A 7,714-nucleotide genomic window follows, 5' to 3' on the forward strand; every position below is an offset into this window, starting at 1 on the left:
GGCCGGGCCACAGAAGAGAGGGGGGAGGGGGGCTATACAAGGCAACAAAAAAATAATTGTTTGCCTCCCTCTCACATCACCCTGTAATTTAGAAAAGAGATAGAAAGGTTTTGGAACACGTGCAGTAAGAGGAAAGAGCCAAACTTGGTTGCTCTTTCCCCATAAAGCCTCTATATGTTGGCAGGTATGTCTGAGCTCTTCTACTGTATGCCATTTCCATATGCCTTTTAAATATAATCACACGGCTGGGTAAAGCTATACCTCTGCCAGCAGCACCTGGAAGAATCCAATACCATCAGCTGAGTCTGTGGCACATGAGCTATTATCCGAGTGTCTGAGCTGTCCATTACCTGAGGCCAATTTTACATCCAGGTCCTTATAAGCCCCTAAGGTTTTTACATGGCTTTCACAAGGATAAAGAAGACACTCCTTAGTTTGAGAGCGAGCATAACCCCAAACACCTGTCTGTTGACATTAAAACAGGGCTCCTAGCTTATGTCTTGTATTTTCAGCTCATACTGGATCACGTTAGCCATAGTTTATGTTCAGCTTCACGGCTGAACGACAGAAGAGAGGATAACCAGTGATTTCACATGTCGTCGAAAAAAAGAGCGTTGTATGATATATGATGCATGGTGGAAAAACTACATGAAATCGTACCTGTAATAAAAAACCTTCTCTAGAACGCCTGCTACAAACTTGCTTCCGGTAACAGTTTATCAACGGGTAAAGACAATCCTTTCTTCCGATATATATTTCACTGACTGTAGGACTGTGAAGAGGGAAAGGGGAATTACCTTGCTGTACCATAAATCTCACTGTCAGGATCAGATGAGAATTTTATGATGCTGACAAAATAAAGAATGGATTACTCTACGACAAACACAGCAATAAAACTCTTCGGAAAAGTCAAGTTTGGAAACAATATCAGTCAGACCATTGAGGCCTGCTGTATACAACCTAACTACTTGTGTTCTCATTTTGGAGAAACAATTGGAAACAGAGCCAAAACTATGCTGTGCAAGAGAATTTCATAGCACAAGGACAGTGCTGTCTTAAGGAACACTTCCTCATGAAAAAGGCGAGGGGGGGGGGGGCATGTTTTTCTTATTTTGGAACATGTGATGTGTCTGTATTCAAGTCCAATGTTCCCACAAAGGCACACAGGGAAATGGTTATACTATGTTTAGCACTTGAACTTCATGGTGGTGAGATGTCTTGTTGTTTGGGGATTAAAGGGTTTTGGGTCAGTGCCTCCACTGAGAAAGGGCTCACTAAAGTTCTGAGCAAACAGAACATGAGTGGGAAGACACGGTGTGTGGATGGTCAACGTTGTAGCTTTATTATGATAGATGTACATACTTCCTCTCTGGGGATCAACACACATATTTACTGTTGTTTTTAGAGAGTTCAATTAAAGGCCATTGTCATAAGATTTGTGGTAGTCTAAATAGATTTTTTCAGAATCTGGAAATAGTTTATGTGGCGACAGCAGATTGCAGCCACAAGATGCTTTGGTACAACTTTTTTTGTATGTTCCCACTCACTGTGTTCTACTTATGGCTACGTGCAAATAACAGATTATCTGGGGATTGTAGAGAATTCCTGAACCATCCCTGTTTGTGGAAGTAAGAAAGTGGGATCGAAAGCTGAGGGCAGCACACTTGTTCAAATAATATGTATAATTAAGCGTGGATCAAGTGCTAGCTGCGCCCTCTCCGCGGAGAGAGCAGCGAGGGCCGTATTGCACTGGCTGTACCACACCGCTGTGATGAAAAGAAAGCGAAGTCGGAAAGACAAAGCAGTCGATCTATCGGTCGGTCTCGGTTCTTACTCTCATCTATGGTCATGAAGGCTGAAAATGTATCAAAAGAACAAGGTTTTCTCAGGAGTGTGACTGTCATCTCCTTTAGAGATAGGGTACGATAGAGCTCAGTAATATCTGAGGAACTCGGGGCAGAGCAGCTATTCCATTACGTGGAAAGGAGCCAGTTGAGGTGGTTCGGGCATCTGGTAAGAATGCCACCTGGGCACCTCCCTAGGGAGGTGTTTCAGGAGCGTCCAGCTGGGAGGAGGCCTCGGGGGAAGACTTGGCACATTGGGCTGAGAGCTTACCTCCAAACTGGCATGGGAACGCCTCGGGATCCCCTAGTCAGAGCTGGTTGATGTGGCCAAGGAAATGGAAGTTTACTAGGCTCCCCTTCTGGAGCTGCTGCCCCAGCGACCCAACCCCGGATAAACGGTCGACGGTGAGTGAGAGTAGAAGTTAATTTATTTTTTTTAACCTTTATTTATACAGGTAAATCCCATTAAGACCAAAGACTCTTTTGCAAGGGAGACCTGTTTTCCTTTCCCACGTTACCATTCACACACACATTCATACACCGATAGCAGGCTAACTATCGACATTCACACGAGGCAAGGTGGGTTAAGTGTCTTGCCAAGGACACAACAACTATGACACAAGTGGCAGGGCGGGGATCGAACCTCCAACCCTTTGATCATCGGCCAACCCGCTCTACCAACTGAGCCACAGTCGCCCGACTCGCCCCCATTCAATATTCTTCCATAATAGTGAATATATACATAATTTCAGGCATCTGGCACAGGACATAAAATATTCAAGATTGGATTTCAATTGCCTACCACAAATTAATCAGAGAAAAATAATTGGCAAATTTATTAGAGATAAATAAAAAGCTCTATTTCCCAGAGTATAGCCAGATCAGGATGTTAAAAATGAAACACTTCCATATGCTATAGACGTAGTACTTATCTACAGTATCAATTCTGAAATAACCACAGCATGCATTATCGAATTGTTAAGAAGATTGCATGGCGCAACACTGCACAACACGCTGACAATAACACTCCTCGGTCTGCCACTGGAACACGTGTGTGTCTGTCTGACGTTGCCTGGATCCTTTGTTTGGCTTTAAGTTTGCTCTTGTGCACGCGAGACAACAGCTTCATTTAACCCTCCAGCTGCCCTCAGTGACTGCACCATGGTATTCTCTCACTGAGAGTCAATTACGTAATAAATATGCAGCGTGCTTGTGTGTGTGTACGTGTGGAGTGGAGGACAAGGGGTACAGGAGAGAATGATAGATTTACACAATGCCTATCTATCATTGAAAGCACTCTGAGGTTAAAAGTCAACATATGTCCCTGAGGTAGGGCATCTGCTTGCACACTGCAGGAAGCCTGACATCCAGTTGTGTTTGTTTACGTCTTCTCACTTCCTTTTTTTCTCCTTCTTTCGACTTGTGTTGCCAGAACAAGTCTGTAGTGTTTTGAAAATCAAGGTAGAAATAAAAAAACGAGTAAGAGCCTTGTTTTCGAGGATGTCGTCTTGTTCCCAGCCTTTCCAAAACCAAAGAAACACAAAAGTGTAAGCATGTATGTGGGGGGGGGGGGGTGATTAAATGGTGTATCTGCTCTACTGCAACATAACATTCTTAGCATGCCTGGCTAACTAGCACATAACCTACAATGAGAGTACATTTTATGGCCATTAGTGGCCTACATTAGCAGCCATGTCCTGCTCTTATTGAATTTGGGACCGTTTGAACTACAGCAACACCAGTATGCAGCAAACATACTAAAGGAAAAGGCAGCATATTTTTTTCAAGCAGCCACTATCAGTCTGAAGATGGCCTTACATTTTTTCCTCATTTTAACTTCTAATGTTCGAAGCAAATCTCTCAACCTTGCAATAAAAAAAATAATGCTTTTTCTTTTATTTCCTAAACATGATAGAACAATACATGACAAGCATTATAAACTGCACATGTGCCATTGTAGAACAGAAATGGTGCCAGTTGTACAGGTAGAAAAGGTGACCAAAGCGGTTTTAGCCAGCCCTCTATCACTGTTAGATGTTCCTTGGAAGGGGTTACGTTTACTCTTTAGGATGAGTTTCCATGGATTCACTGGAATCATATCGGCAATTTCTGGCATCCAACCCAGTGGAATATTGTGTTGTATTGACACAGGGCAAACACTGCGCTAATGGATAAAGCTTTGACACTCATCACTGATATCATCATATAATCGTCATGAGGACCACCGAGTCTCCTCAACAATGCCAGTCCAGGTTTGAGCTCAACACTGTGGATATATATGCGACCACAGTTGAGTGTGGGACCTGGCTGCTGCAGGAGAAGTGAGAGTTGTGTCAGTACAGAGACCAGTGAGGCGTGACTGCCTGTCCGAACCACCACCCAGAGAAACAATGTTTGCCTGGAGGGCTCCAGCTGCCAGTCTGAGACGACAGGGCCTCAGCTCTAGGAACTTCCTGCTTTCTTTTCACACGAGATAATTGTCAGATCAGACATTTTTTGGTCCGTTCTTTGACTGACACAGACACAGACACACCCACACACACACACAGACACACACACACACACACACAGACACACACACACACACACATGCACAGGCACCAGGTGGTAACAGAAAAATAGTTGTCATTAAGGGAAATATTGTTACATTTCCTGAGAATACTGCTGTGGGACTTTCCCTGAGAGCACATATCTGGCTCTCAGGGAATATTAAGACTAACTGCTGTGTTGGTTTGTTAATTCAAGCATTTATTTGTTTTCCTTTGTTATGAATGGGCAAACCCCTGTCGCTCTCCCTGGGGTGTCCTAGTGGTACAGCGTTTGAAGAAGTGTTTGCGCAATGCTCCCCAAAGGAGATACACAACCGTGGCCACCTGGGGTTTCATATAGTTAATCCAAGCTTAAACCCCTCAGCTTAGATGTAGATAAATATTACACTCTAGCAGCAGGCTGAGAAGCACCACGGGGGCAGACAGACACACATCGGGCTGTGACGCCACGGCGGATGACAGGATATGCCGCCAGCGTATAGCACCCGCAGCTGACACCACCACGCCTTGGGCCAAAAAATAACAAAACGTCTGCACTGTGTTGCGCAGGAGGAGGGTGTTCATTTCCAAGGTGATGATGTGACTCAACCTGTCTGCCAACAACATGCGCAGACAAGAGGGGAAGTGAAAAGAAGAGAGGAAGTTTGTGCGTCTGTGAGGACGGAAGTCGACAAACCTCAGTGCATCACCTGCAAAACACAGACAGAGTATACATACGACGTGCTTACATGTAGTGAGCTGGATAGGAAACCTAGTTGGTTTCCTATCCAGCTCACTAAATTGGAACAATTCTAACTTAAAACATAACTGTCCCGTTTGTTAAAGACAAAAGGAATGCTAAGGGACACACGTGACCGCTGAGCCAACCCTCTTGGCATGTTCTCCTCCTTGGCTGAGCTACCGAGGCCAATCCTATGCAATGCAAAAGGAATGCATTCCTGTGGCCTTCCCAGCTCAGGTAGTCTCAGGCAAACAGGAGTTTCTCCCCAAACTATGTGAAGGTTAAGCTACAACTCCTGGCACCCTGCTACTATATGTACACGTCAAAACAAGCTTTTCTGTCCATGATAAGTGATCGTGTGACATACCACAAAATCCATGGGAACATTACAAAGACTTTTCTACCAATGCAGCTCAAGGATGGGGCATTGGTATAAACTCGTTATCTGACAATGTGTGACAGTGGCTGCGTGATATGATGAACTGAGAAGTGGCACGATCTGCTTTGAATTGTCTCTTTAACAACTAAAAGTAAGATGGAAGCAGTGAGGGATTGAACCTACATGTAGTTTGTATGAAACATAGCCAGAGGTTGCCTACATTGTTGAGCATTCCTTAGCTAGAGGACATCCAGGGCTGCAGGGTTTATTAAATCAGTGCAGTTCAGACATAAGCAAGCGGCCATTCATGTGTGATCACTTTATTTATAGATTGTGCGTAGAGCAGCAACAGTAAGAGAGCATGTCACTGTTTTGAGACCCACTATACTGCATTCTGCTTTAACATCTTGGCAGTATTCCTCCTTAACAGACCAGTGCAGCAGTGTTCACACTTTCTGTTTCTCTTTAGAACCTGTATGGTTTATGTTACAGGCCTTGCCTTCATTGTTTTTATGTTAAGTCAGGTAACAAGTGTACCTTGCTATAGGCCAGTCCTTGTTTGAAATGCAGAGTGATGTAACCTATTGTCCTCCAGGCTTAACAGCGAATAGCTAAGTCTCCTGAAAAGCCAGCTGACCAGTCTTTCCACTGGCCGAGACTGAAAGCAGAATACATTTAAACAAAAAATGAGAAGACCACGAGAAACAACACATCTGACTTCATTACTTTTGCATAAAAAGTGTGAAATATTAAACATATCGTTTACTTTTGACAAATAATAACAATTGTAATAGCAAATATGACAATGGCAAGATACAGTTCATGTAGGCTAGTTTTAAGGGAAGCTAATTTCAAGTGTTTTCATCATTTAGCCGTCACATGACAACAGGTTAGACACTGGTAGGTTCCTTTCATATAGCCCTGAAGTATGGGTGCAAAACTCAATTTGAAATCTACCTATTTAAAGGTGACATATGTCGTTGCATGTTTGCCATGCTTCATGTAACATGATTAATTATATTACAATAATAGGTATGGCCTACTGATATATTCGGCGTACATATGATCAGCCTGTCAGTATGCATATTGAATTAAGTTCAAACAAAACAAGTGGTTGCCCTGTTGTTCAACGGCCCACTGCTACCCCAAACCAACCGAGGTTTCCGGTAGCAAACACATAGGGAACACTTAAAAACTCTTGTTATCATATGGTTAAAGTCTAGCCTGTGGTTTTGTTCACATGCCGAATTGAAGAGAACAGCCTTATGATTGACATAGGGCCTCGGGCATTATTCAAAATCGTGTGTTATATACCCAACAAGCAAGAAAGCTTTTAATTGCTAGATATGTGGTCGGGGATTGGTTCAACGATGGAGCGAGTGCAGTAGGGAGGGGGTGGTGGTTGAAGTGGGGGGGACTGTCAAAGCACATGACAAAGCAGTGACACTGCCTGGTGACACCGCTGAAGCTTAATAATCATCACTTACTACGTACAGTTTCACAGAGTTATCTAGACCTGAACGAGCACGAAAATGACATGCCGAGCATTTTTTAGCCCTCAGGTTTCGAAAGGGCTGTCTGATACACACTGTAAACAAGGCGACGTGGATAACATGTTTACTATCGTTTACACCACGTAGCCTGCGGATGGGGGGTGGAATATAATTAAATAAACAACACGGTAGTAAGCATACACTACGTCTATACGTGTAACCGTTTTTACGCTAGTCTTGTATTTTGTTTGTTTGAATTTGACCAGTTCGGCCGTGCACATACCCTTCTCCGGTGAGTCTCTGTCAAATGCATCCACCACAGCTGAGCCCCTCGTAGCTGGATGGAACCAACTGTCAGTCTTCTGCTTTCAGTGGCGGCCGACGGTGCTCGTCAACAACCACATTAACGATATAACGCCTCTTTTTCTCCACTTTACGCTTAGTTCCCCGTTGCTGTAATCACCAGAGTCTTCTTTTAAAGAAATAAAAAAACGTGTCTCGGTGCTTCCTGATTTAGGTACGGTGGTGGTGATGGTGTTGTTTGTAAGGGGTGGGGCGGAATGCAGCTTTCAGTCCGCCAAGAAATGTGGGCTCAAAAAGCACGTTGGCGCACGCCTGTGCATGATTAGTTGGTTCGTGGTGCATCACACTATAGGTCCATGGCATCACAGGGAAAGCGCGCGGAACATCAGTCGTGATTTTTACAGTGAGCCGCAAAGGCCATTCTC

At 44.0% G+C, this 7,714-nt stretch overlaps 1 protein-coding gene across 1 annotated transcript in view; it reads right to left on the bottom strand.

Moving 5' to 3' along the window:
- The window catches only part of LOC307259494 (myelin basic protein-like), a 49,781-nt gene extending 42,270 nt beyond the window's left edge, over positions 1 to 7,511 (bottom strand). Inside the window, exon 1 of the mRNA XM_080039360.1 lies at positions 7,270 to 7,511. The gene's annotated coding sequence lies outside the window, so the exon portion shown is untranslated. The remainder of the gene's footprint in view (positions 1 to 7,269) is intronic.
- Between the last annotated feature and the right edge of the window lie 203 nt (positions 7,512 to 7,714).

This window comes from Ammodytes marinus (assembly GCF_949987685.1).
Source record: "Ammodytes marinus genome assembly, chromosome: 13".
NCBI lineage: Eukaryota > Metazoa > Chordata > Actinopteri > Uranoscopiformes > Ammodytidae > Ammodytes > Ammodytes marinus.